At 37.0% G+C, this 13,233-nt stretch overlaps 1 long non-coding RNA gene across 1 annotated transcript; it reads right to left on the bottom strand.

The window, feature by feature from the left end:
* Positions 1–358: 358 nt before the first annotated feature.
* LOC138176206 (uncharacterized) lies at positions 359–1,360 on the bottom strand. Its single transcript, XR_011172188.1, has 2 exons — positions 1,259–1,360; positions 359–1,144 (listed from the first exon to the last, which is right to left on the bottom strand). It is a non-coding gene; the product is annotated as an uncharacterized lncRNA (long non-coding RNA).
* Between the last annotated feature and the right edge of the window lie 11,873 nt (positions 1,361–13,233).

The raw sequence follows: 13,233 nt of genomic DNA, 5'->3' as shown, positions 1-13,233 counted from the left end.
GGGTGGAACTGAAGTGCTGAACTCGAAGGAGGACACGGATAAGATTTTCCCTAGACCCCCCTATTTCTACTCCCATGGTCACTACCCTTCTAATTGGACTATCTCCATCTAATCTTTGCATTCTACAATCCATTTCCAACATAGTGGCCAAATGAATATACCTTAAGCACAAGAATGATCTTGCCATTACCTTGTTCAAGAAGCTTCAATGGTTCCCTATAGTGTCTTTGATAAAATGCAAACTGCTCTGTTGGTATGTAAAAACCCTTCACAATCTGGATCCAATGTGGCTTTCCAGGTTAATTATATATTAATACCACTCATGAGCTCTACATTCCAGTTAAATTGGAACTACTAATTCTTTCTCTCTTTTTTTTTTGTAGTTTAATGTATTTTAATAGCAAACTTACAGGAACAGCACAGAAGACAGACAACATTAAAAACATGTATTTGCATGTAGGACAACTCAGTTAGAAAAGTATAGTGAATGGATGGAATCTACCGTGTGATAAAAATGCTACAAACACCATTTAGTTGCCGCCAATAAGAAACTTACTTAAAAAAAAAATCCAAATGCTGGCATTGTCCAGAAAAATTTTACAGATTTATTTATAATTGTTATGAAGTTGAATTGCTGAAACTTGTTCACGGAAACATTTTTTTGACCACATTAATGTTTTATGTCCTTGCATTTATATTCAAAATTCACACACAAATGAAAATGGAAAAAACTTGCCAATGCCTGATTATGTCCCCCATTTTTCCATTCGCAATCATATACTTAGGTACCTTTTGACCCCATGGGAAAAAAATATCTAACGTTCAGAACTACCAATGACAGGAAGAAGAGATTTTTTTTTTCTGTTTTGAGAATGCAGAATGTTTCCCATCATAGTGGAGTTTAAGCACGTTCTCCATGTATGCGGCGTGCTAGCTGGACATCTTTTGGCATGATCGTGACACGTTTGGCGTGGATAGCACATAGGTTGGTGTCCTCAAACAGGCCAACCAGATAGGCTTCACTTGCCTCCTGCAAAGCACCAATTGCTGCACTCTGGAAGCGCTGACCTGTTTTGAAGTCCTGAGCAATTTCACGCACCAGACTCTGGAAGGGAAGTTTACGAATCAGAAGTTCGGTGGACTCCTGACAACGTCTGATTTCATGGAGAGCCACAGTACCCGGCCTGTAGCAATGAGGTTTCTTGACCCGTCTTGGGAGCGGCTTTGGTAGCGAGCTGCTTCCTGGGAGCTTCACCACCCGGGGATTTATGAGCAGTTTGCCTTATACACCCCCCTTCTCTTTCGGCTTGGGCTCGGAGAGCGAGAGGCGGCCCTAGCGCTGGAGAGCTACGGCGGCGGCAGTTGAGAACACCTACTAATTCTTTTTTGCAGAAAATATTCCAGCTCCTCCCTCTTGTGCTTCTCAACAGGCTGTCCCACGTGCCTGGAATGATCTCTCTCTTCACTTCCACCTCTTAGAAATGCCTTCAAGACTCAGCTCATGTTGCCTCCTTTGTTGTTCAGTAATTTCAGTCGTGTCCAACTCTGCGTGGCCCTATTTGGGGTTTTCTTGGCAAAGATACTGGAGTCATTTGCCATTTCCTTCTCTAGCTCATTTACAGATGAGGCAAACAGGGTTAAGTGACTTGCCCAGGGTCACACAGCTAGTCAGTACCTGAAATCACATTTGAACTCATGAACATGAGTCTTCCTGACTCCAGGCCCAGTCCACCGCACAGTCTAGCTGCCTCCTACATGAAGGATTTTTTTTTTTTTAATTTCCCCAGTTGTTAGTGCCTTCTCTCCCCTGTTACTTCTTATTTGTCCTATACCCACCTTGTAGGTTCCTTGTCAGCACGGATATTTCTGTTTTAGTCTTTGTGTCATCAACATCTACCCTTAATAAATGTTTGTTGAATGAACAGCTTATAAGACATAAATGATGCATAAATAAAAGTTCATATAAAATGCTTAGGTTGCTCAGAATCCCAGAGAATATCTGAGGGAATTGTAGGAATTGGGATTGTAATGTTCTCAATAGCAACTACATTTTCCCCACCCAATAGCCAGAGGCTGTAGCTTGTTCTCATTAATATCAGATTCAGCAAATGCCTCTCCTGGCACTGACTCATTCCCAATCTGCTCCAGCCTGAGAGACAATAGAAAGAAAGACCATTGTTCAAGGATGAATATGGTCGTTTCTGATATTCCCTTACTTTTGTCACAATCATAGGAATTTGGTTACACTTGAAAAAAAAAGTTTTATTTTATAATATAACTTTACACATGTCACATTTAAAAAGTCAAAAGTGAAAGATTTCTGGTGTTCAGTGCTATTTGTGGGTGGTTGAGCATTTGAAGAGGGCCTGATTTATTCCTTGTCTACAGTCATCCAGTAATTATCCAAACTTCTACTTCCTTTGATTACACAGGCTTGATTTTCATATATCTTTAATAACTAGTAGACAGTCCTTATGTTTCAATAACAGCCATGAAATGTCAAGACTCTCAGCAAGTTGGGTGGATCCCCTGTGCTGAACTTGTAGGATCACATGGATGGAAGTTGTCCTGTATACACAGGCATGACAAAGTTGTGATAGGAATATGCACATTGGTGAGATCATAGATCACCTATATACTGGAATACTTGTACAACAGTATATGACGGTAATCATCATCATCTAGTATTTTTAGTTCTTTATGTTTTACTAATTGCTTTACCAATATTATCTTATTTGATCCTCTCAATAATTTTGGAAGGTAGGTCCTATTGTTATCCCCATTTTACAGAGAAGAAAACTGAGGCAGACGGAAGTTAAGAAACATGCCCAGGGTCACAAAGCTAGTGTCCTAGGCTATATTTGAATTTCAGTGTCCTTGACTCTTTCTTCCTCAAGATAAATTATCATTCAAACATCCACATATACCTTACTATATCTAAAATTCCAAATCACAAGTAAGTCCATGAAGGTTCAAAAGGAAAATTATCTTCTTTCCTTTATATCCTTCTCTTTCTTACTCCTTTTCTGAAAAGTCAAGGAAGACTAGAAGAAGATAGCAGAACCAAGAAACCATTACTCTGAAAGAACATAAGCTTCTATAATGTAACTCTAACCCTAATTAGTGAGAAAATCTAAGGAAATAAGAAGGGGCCAAGAGAGTAGCTCTTGAAAAATGCTAAATTGTAGCTCAGATCAAGAGGTTCTTTTTTTCCTCAGATATTAAGAGGATTGATGTTGAATCCTGATTGGGAGGATATTTAGGTACTAAATTACTGGTGATATCAAACTCTTGAATTATAGGTAGCTTTAAAACAATATTCTGGAGTTATATTCAGGATATCTTTATCCTAATTTAGAATGGAGAAAGGGGAAGGGCATTGCCTTTCTGTATGTTTTTTCTTAGGCCTCAAATTTTCTGGCTTTACCAATGTTCCCATCCAATGTGGGCAGTTGACTTTTTGTTATTTGTTTATTTTTTGGAGACTGGATCTCCTTAGTGCCCAAGTTGGAAATGCAGTGCCTACTCACAGGCCATATACCTACTATTGATTTGTGTGTTAAAGCTCCTTTCTCAACCTTTGTAGTTTTGCCATTCCTTAGATAAGCTTTCTGGTACCCCTTCACTCCCAGGGATTCATTCTACTGGTGTCTCATTTAGTGTAGAAACCCAATTAGCTTTGACCACCAAAGCTCAGATCTCTTAAGGTCTAGCTATTCCCCAGCCTCAGTATCTTAACACAAATAAGAGGTGTGTGCTACAATTATAATGTAGTTACTGTAGCTTAAAGAAAACAAAACACTATAATTATTCCAATTCAAATGTTATAAACTTTTTTTTTTAACAGACCATATATCTAATTTCACTTCAATGACTTGGGTTAGAAGTTGAGTTCCTTTATTTTTCTTATTTTTTAGATTGTTAAAATACAGTTGAGGACCAAATACAGACAAATACAAAGACAGCTGAGGAACAAACAATGCACATTTTTTTGTATTCGAAGAAACCACTAAGAGTTACCTCTCTATCAGGCAAAGCAACCAAGAAATGAGTACACCCATGTATGAATATTCAAGATTGGTAAAGTTGCCTAAGCTTAGTAGACAAGCAACACAGCATCTCAGTAGACTTCAATAACACTGAAAACAGGATCTGTTAAATAAAGCCAGAATTACTTCCAGAAGCAATGTCTTTCTCAGCTGGGACTGATAATTGTGGCCACAGCTCCTCTGGGTCTTTTGGATCCTGGTGGTGGAATTAATCATTGCATTGTCCTTAGTGATGAATGGTAAAGTTGAGGAACCCATACTCTTTTTCTGGAGGAGATTTCCTTAAAGAATGGTGGCATTCCCACCCCCAACAGTCATGAGGTATGGGCTCTGGGATCCCCTTTGAGCTCTCCTTGAGTCTTTGAGGTACAGGCTTCTGGGAACCTCCCTTGGACTCTTGATTAAATCATCCCATTTGATAAGGCAAGTCTGTTACTAGACTCCCACCCTGAAACTGTCCTAGCCCACCAATGTTTTTGGTCTCTAGGTGGCTTCCCACCCTTAATCACTCATTGACCTCATTAACTCCTCCTGAAGACCCTCCCCAAATTCCTCCTCTGGACCACCCCTGGATTCCTCCCACAAACTTATGTATATAAGACCCTGTCTTGGCTTCATGTTTGTGAGAGCACCATAGAAGGGTGAGATTACCATAGAATGCCATAGAAGAGCTAGAGACACTTAGAATGACCTAGCACAGACTTACTCTGTGTCTAATGCAAGTGAACTTTTAATAAATTTTACTTTTCTTTGGCTGAGAAGACTTGAGTCGAATTTGTTTGGCAGGACCCAGCTTGTTGGTATTTTGGGGTCTCGAGAGCAACCCTAACCTTCTTAGTGGGTTACCCTCTTCAACAGGGTGTTGTGAAAATTCAGCAAATTTATAAGGATATTTTTCAAAAGTCTAACTTTGGTGCCATTCTATATCTACAAATATTTTCCTTTAATTATGATAGTCAGAGGTGGTGACTTCTTCATTTGCCTCAGCATGACTGGATGACTTTCAGCTTTATTGGACTTGTCCCACAGTCTTGTTTCAAAGTCAACTAGGTTCCTATTTTAAGGCTAGATCATTTCGGTCTTTTCACTTAAATGAAACCATTTATTATAAACTTAATAACCTAACATCAGTAGAAACCAATTCAATGCCTTTTGCAACTATTCACTAAGATATATACTTCAAGCTGAAAAATGTCATAACAACTTCCTCTAACTCCAGACACTTCCTCTAACTCTCAAATGAGGTTAGCGAAGTTCATTCCCAGTCACTCTATTCTTTTTGTATAGCCATAGTTAGTTCTTCAAACCATTAATCAACAAAGCACTAAATAAGTACTTAACTCTGAGTGTCAGACAGGATTAAACACTAAGAATGCAAAGATAGTTTTTCCCCTCAGGGAGCTTACATTCTAACATGGGAGATAAGACAACATACAAAACTTCTGGCTACCTAGAATCTTAGGCTCTGGGATTCTAGTTTCTGAAAGATGAACTTCTATCTAATCTTGCCCAGAATCTCACCATTCTTCTGCCCAACAATTTCCAAGCTATGCACCTGGGCACTGTTCCATCCTTGCTTCTGGCTCCTTTTTATGATTTATCATCCTCAATTTGAATATAAGTAACTTGAGAACAAGGACCTTTTTGCTTAGGTACATATAGATCGTAGCACAATGCTATCATGTAGTAAGCCACCAGTTCTTGAAAATTTTGGTCTTAGGGTCTCTTTAAATTTAAAATTTAAGGACCTTAAAAAACTTTTGTTCAAGTGGGTTACATCTGTTGATGTTTACTGTATTATAAACTAAAACTAATATTTTAAAAAAATATCTTAATATTCATTTTAAAATAGTAACAAACCCACTATGTATCAACGTAGCATGTTGTATGAAAAATAATTGTTTTCCAAAATAAAAAAAAATTAGTGAGAAAAGTAGAATCGTTTTACATATTTTTGCAAATATCTTTAATGTCTGACTTAATGAGACAGATGGATTCTTGTATCTGCTTCTGCATTCCATCTTCTGCAATATGTTTTTTCAGTTGAAACATATGAAGAAAATCTGGCCTGATACAGATATGTAGTTGGTAAAGAGAGGAGTATTTCTATAGGCCAATGACATTTTAGTATTATTTTGAAAATAGTTTTGTTTTCATGGATCTCCTGCGACTCAGGGACTCCTAAGGGTCCTTGGACCACAAATTGAGAATCACTATAGTAAGCACTTAAATGCTTTATCATCATCATCACCACCTATATACATAAGAATATACAGTATATATACATGATGAACACAAGGTAGTTTGGGAGATAGAGCTAGTAGGATCCCTGAGAGGATCAGAAAAGCTTTATTAGAAAGTGATGCCTGAAATGAGTCTTAAAGGAACCCAGGGTTTCCAAGAAGCAGTAAGAGTTAAGAAAGGAGTGTATTCTAAGCATGGATTTCAGCTACTGCAAAGAAATTTCTTCTTCTTCTTCCACTGTTTTCCAATTACACTCAAATAACTAATATTTCCCAATTTTATAGGTTTATTAAGCACTAACCTTTTATATGCATTTAGCTGTGTGCATGATGTCTCTTCTGTTTCACTTATTTATTTGTTTTTGCCCATCAAAAGATAGTTTTGATAGTTACTTTGTGACACATTTTTTTTTTTTTTGCTTTTTGGAGGTGGGGAAGGTAGGGCAATTGGGGTTAAGTGACTTGCCCAAGGTCACAGGGCCAGTAAGTGTTCAGTGTTAAGTGTCTGAGGTCAAATTTGAACTCAGGTCCTCCTGTCTCCAGGACCGGTGCTTGGTGCTCTATTTACTGCCCCACCTAGCCGCCCCCATCTTGCTTGACTCTTGACCATAGCAAACCAACACAGGATGCCCAAACGTTGTGCTTAGGGCCTTCCTCCTATATCCTGACATCAGGAGGATACCAATGAAGAATGGGGGGCTGTCCTGTTATCCCTTGCTCATGCCAAATGACCAGCCCATCTTTTTATTCCATACACAATATTTTTAAAAATAATTATACTTATGAAGAATTTTATAGTTGTATTATAGTTTATAGTTGTATTATAAAATGCTTTACTTGTTTGCCCCTCATATATACTCACTTGCTCCTGAAAACAGTCCTGTGAGGTAGAGAATAAAGGCATTATTCTCATTCTGTAGATGAGGAAACTCATGCATAGAGAGACTGTAAGGAAACCACTTTGTAAAACACAGACTGCTATATGTAAATCTAAGCTATTTTTATTAAGTGTTATTATTATCCCAAGTAGCACGTGGAAGATTTGGGATTAGAACTTGGATCTTGCAATTTGTCCTTCCTTCTCGAAGAGGACCGTGGCATCAGGGAGATGATAACATGACTTGTAGTTGACTTGGATTTGAGTAAGGTGCAAGGTCACCAGGCTCACTTTCTCCTCCAGATCTGTTCAGTAACTAGTAACTAGTAACTGTTTCTCTTTTGGCTAGCAACCCTAAGGTTCTTTCCCTCCCTGTTTGATTTTTTTTTTTTTTATTAAAGGGGTCATCCTTTGACTCACTTCTTAAAGAGAATTCACTGAATGGATGTTCCCTCACTCAGAGTGAGAACCTGAAAAGGTCTTAGTCTAAAAGGGTCAGGGTCTCCCATTTCATCCTGGGCCATCTCCAGTCATCCTGATGAATATCTGGCCACTGAACCCAGATGGCTCTGGAGGAGCCTGATGGCCTGGTCCTCTTCTTGAAAGAAGGACAGACACAACCTGTGAATAGTCTCCTCTCCTCCCCTCCTCTCCTTTTTCTACCCCTCTGTTTAGGGTGTTCTGCCCAAAGGAGGGTACATTTTGAGTATAATGTGAACCGTGAGCAAAGAACTATTTGTCTTCTGTTATCTCCTGTCCACACCTGCCCGGAGCTATTTAGTTAGATCATTTCTCAAATGACATGGAACTATATTTGGGTGTTGAAAAACAAAACAAAAATCCACTCACAGTCACTCAGAGATCTTTTGGAGGTGAAATAGTGATGATTTATGTAAAAAACATGACTGACTAATAGCTAGCATGCTATTCCTTTTATATATATTATATAAATTATATATATATATAATATATAAAAGGAATATATATATATATATAAAATATAAAAGGAATACACACACATATATTCCTTTTGGAACTAAAAAAACTAGGCAAACAAAACAAAAAAGAATAATTAAAACAATTGAAACCAAATTCACTTAAGATATAATGGATAGAATAAACTTTGTGTAAACCAAAAAATCTTAGATGTTAAAAACATCTGAAAGTAAAGTTAGCTGGGGATCCTGGGATACAAATGTTCAGAAAATAAGACACTCTGGAATAAAGGTGATTTCATGTGGGGTGACGCAGGTGGGGTTGGGGGTTTCCTTGTTTATATACTTCTATCTATACATGCATATTAGGAAGGGCTAAATCAAATTAAAGACTAGATCTTTAATTGATGCAGTGAAAGACTGTGGCCTTTTCCACTGGTCTAACTCAGAAAAAATTTCTTGAAACTGCTGGGTTTTCATTCCTTTCACAATGCCTAAATTGCATGAAAAAGATTTCTGGAATCCAGTAGAGAATTCCAAATTATATGTAAGATTGTAGGATAAGAATACGGACTATTCTTGTGATTTTATTGAAATAGGAAACATCTTTATATGCAGATCGACACCTTATCAGCCACTTATGAGTCTTAATGAGTTGACCAGAGCAGAGGGGTCAAAATTATGGTCCTACAAGATCCCTGAGTTCAAGTTGGGCAGGAACCAGATTAAAACGTAATTGGAAAATATTTTTTAAAATAAATAAAAATATAACCAAATATAGATAATGTTAATATGTGCTTTTCTAAATTAGTATGCCCCCCACAGAGATCCTTATGTGTGGTTTAGTGGCCCATATTTCTGTTTGAATTTGCTGTTGTTTGTCTTTCCTTCTCAAAGAGGACCATGACATCAGGGAGGTGCATTACATGCCAGTGAATCGGGTTTAAATAAGGGAGGTTTGTTCAGAGTCATCAGCCTCACTTTCTCCTCCAGAGTCATCTGGGCCCAGTGGCTAAATATAGATGAGGATGACCAGAGATGGTCCTAGATGCAGTGGGAGACCTTGGCCTTTCCCACTGACCTAGGATTCTAAGAAGGTTATGTGATTTTACCTCTCAAGTCAGATTGCTTATTCCCTACTCCATGACCAAGGAGCTATAGACTACAAATAATTTAATAAGGAAGAAAATAAAGTGGTAAAAAGGAAGGAGTATAGGAATGAAAGAAGAGATGGAGATGAGAGAACGGCCTCTTTGTCTCTCCCTAATGTGTGAAAGATTTTCATTTCCAAAGAGACTCATAATAATTCATTATTTTCCAGATCTTTTAAATTTGGAAATGAATGGATTCTAGCTAGTTTTTCCTTGTTATACTTAATAATAAAATGACACCCACAATTTACAAACTGCTTTTCATCTTTAAAGTATTTTCCATGGAGGAAAAATAAAGGCAGACATTTTGTTTATTTTAAAACTTAAACTACATTAAAATTTTTAAATATCTTAAAGTATAAGGTTTTGGTTCAGTACCTTGATCTGTATAAAACTGGTTTTTATTTAGAGTGAAGGCCATCCTACTATACTGTTCTCTCTCCTATCTCCCAAATGTTAAATGCCTAATTACACAAAAATCCATGTGTCATTCATTAGTACTCAGATACCTTTAATAATAAGTTCAATTTCCCCTTGTACTTAAACATTATATTTAATGTCATGTTAAATTGTTTTCTTTTTAATTTGTATCATTTCCTTGTGATAAGTATACACACAATAGGTACTGAAGAAATGTTGAAGGACTCATAAAATACAAAAGAGATTACTAAGATAGTACTTGTGTGTCCTAAGTAATATCTAACACAACTTCTCTTAACCTGAGTTTTCTCAAATGTAAAAATGAGGGAGTTATTCAGGGATGGGGGAACCTGTGACCTGGAGGCCATATGTGGCCCTCTTGGTCCTCAAGTGTGGCCCTTTGACTGAATCCGGTCTTCATAAAACAAATTCTTTTATTAAGGGATGTTATTAAGAACAAATAAGGATTTGTTCTGTGAAGTTGGATTCAATCAAAGGGCTGCACTTGAGGACCTACAGCGCCACATGTGGTCTGGAGAACACAGGTTCTCCACCCTGGACTAGATGGTTTCTGAGGTTACTAATGACCTTATAAGTACTATTTTGTACCACTTAGAATATATGAAAAATTACTTTTTGCATGAAATTGTACTTATATAAATAGAACACAAATAATATTTCAGGATTTTACCATAAAATCTGGTTGATGCCAAAAATATCTGATTGATTTTGTGAATTTATCACATAAACATCCAATTAAATAGTAAATTAAATAGTAAAACTGGTCATTCAGATTTTTTTCCCTTCTATATGACATTTCACATATGTAGGATCATAGCTCTAGCAGTAGAGGTGATAGAGGTCATCTAATCCAACTTCCTTCTTTTATAGATAAGTAAACTGAAGCCCAGAGATGCTGTAATTTGTCCACAGTCTCATAGGTGGTAGTTGCTCAATTGTTCATTCTTGTTGGACTCTGTGACATGTGGAACAGCACACTAATACCTTCTATGGGGTTTTCTTGGCAAAGATACTGGAGTGGTTTGCCATTTCCTTGTCCATTGAATTAAAGCAAACAGTTAAGTGATTTGCCCTGGGTCATATGGCTACTAAGTGTCTGAGCTGGGTTTGAACTCAGGTCTTCCCGACTCCAGGCCCAGTGTTCTATCCTCTGAGTCATCTAGACAGAATTTGAACATAACTCATCTCTGACTGTAAAACCAGTAATGCTGTCCACTTTACTACATACCCCTGATATACCTCCCACTATGCATCGTCATGTGTGTATGCTGTTTAACAAATAAAACCCTAACGATTGACTGGAAACTTCATTTTTCATACAGATCTTTTAACTTCATTGAGATTACAACCATTGACTAATAATGTTATTGGCTAAAAAGAAGGGTTTGGCATTATTTCTTTGCTTTGCAGTGTGAAGGTCATATTTGGGCCTATGGTAGTTGGCTCCAGCCAATTTGTTTCTTTCAGTTTTATTTTTTATTGGTTTATAAAGACAGGAAAATGAAACAAAAGGAAAAGGAAGTTTACACTTATATTTTAAGTTACAGTTTATATGAGCATCTAACACGAGTGTTTTATTTAATTCTGCAGGTTGCTACCTTTCTTGTTTCCTGAAATATAATACCCATTAATCCATGTTTGCAGACACCTTGAAATATTTATTGAATAATACAATACAGATTCTAAAATGTAATCTTCTTTTATGAATACTGGCACAATCTAACCCAGCTCTGTAGAAGATTTAAGAAAAATGGCAGGGCAAGATCAGACACTGTTTACATCTCACCTCCAGCAAGATATAACTTTACTCTTGGCTGACCTTTAAGCAAAGGCAATGGTTATGTAACAGAGTAAGCTAAAAACTAAACAGGAAAAGGGGCACATAGCCCAGAATGAACTGCATACTTACAGTATTTGTTAAATTTTGATTTTTATCATGCTTCTCAAAAGGACACTGAAGTTTCCTATAACTGAAAATTTAACATTTTATCTTTCATATTTGAAGGTTTAAATGTAAATATGTCATTACTTAATTAAAGTAATTTGTGAGGTCATATGACATTCATAGAATATTCTGGGCATTTCACAGGGTCCTATCGTTCATCTGCTAACCAGCAAATAGTTCTAAATGAACTTAACTCTACCTTTACAAGCTCTCCTTCACAGCTGGTGAACATCAGTAGAAAACAAGATGCAGCCTTGATAAAGTTCTACAAACAAATTAAATGAATCATTCCCCAGTTAAGTCAAAGAGCCACAGAACCATAAAATTGGAAGGGACATTGTATTCCATGAAGCATATTCCTAACCTAGGGCAAAAATTTCCTTTACAATCAATACGTGGTTATTCATCCCTCCTCTCCAATGATAGGAAATTCACTACCTAATAACCAAAGCTCATTCTAGTTTTAGAATTGCTAGAAAATTCCTATAGTCCTTATGCTGAACCAAAATCTGCCTTTACTTTCCCCTTTTTTTTCATATTTATATTGTGCTTTATTGCTTACAAATTGCTTTCTTCCCAAAAACCTGATGGAATAGGTATTACGATTATCCCCATTTCACAGATAAGGAAACTAAGGCCAAGAGAATTTAAGGGTTTTAATAATATAAACTACTGGAATCTGACCTTGAATCAGATCTTCTGACTCAAAAAAGATTGTTTTTGTTGTTATTGTTATTGTTAGGAACTCTAGCTTCATTTGTATAGTGACCTTCAGGTGAGGAAACTTCTATTATACCTCTCTTTAAATTTCATCTATTGTCCTAATGCTTCCTTCTTGATCCAAATAGAATAAGTCTATCTGCCTTCCACATTTCAACCCTTCAGATAGTTGAAAAATAATAATCATGTTGCCTTCTGCATCTTCTCTTCTTCAGGCTAAACATCCAGTTTCTATAATAGATTGTTTTATGATAGCCATCTTGGTCACCTTTACATGTGCTCAAGATTGTGAATGTGGCAATCATCCCTGAATACAATACTCCCGATACAGTAATAGATCAGTGCAATAGGACTCTTCCTTTCCTGGTTTGGGAGACTGCTTTTATTAATGGTGTCTGATCTTGTGCTAGAAAGGCTACATGATATAGTCTTAGAGTCAGGAAAACATGGGTTCAGGTCTTGCCTCTCTCTGATACATATTAGCTCTGTGGCCATGGACAAGGCATTTAGCTCGCATTGTGCAATAAATTATGGACAAGATCACAGTAACCATCAGTGGAGGGAACTCCCATACTAAGATTTCCCTATATTGATGTAATCATAGATCTAAAAGCAGAGGTCATTAACTTTTCTGTGTTATGGATCCCTTTAGCAGTATAATAAAGCCTATGAATTTCTTCTCGGGATCATGTATTTAAATGCATAAAGCAAAATATGGGGTTGCAAAGAAAACCAATTATGTTAAAGTAAAAAAAAAAGTGTGTGGGTGTATAAGTTTTCCCAATTAAGCTCATAGACCATCCAAAATCTATCCATGGACCCTAGTGTAAGGGTTATGGGATTTAAAGATCTCCCATGCCCCATGGACGTGC

The sequence above is a fragment of the Petaurus breviceps genome, unplaced genomic scaffold (assembly GCF_028583685.1).
Source record: "Petaurus breviceps papuanus isolate PSGF00001 unplaced genomic scaffold, PetGlider_PUasm1.0 84, whole genome shotgun sequence".
NCBI classification, from domain to species: Eukaryota; Metazoa; Chordata; class Mammalia; order Diprotodontia; family Petauridae; genus Petaurus; species Petaurus breviceps.
Note: the sequence above shows the minus strand (reverse complement) of the source record. Positions and strands in the feature narration are given on the sequence as shown.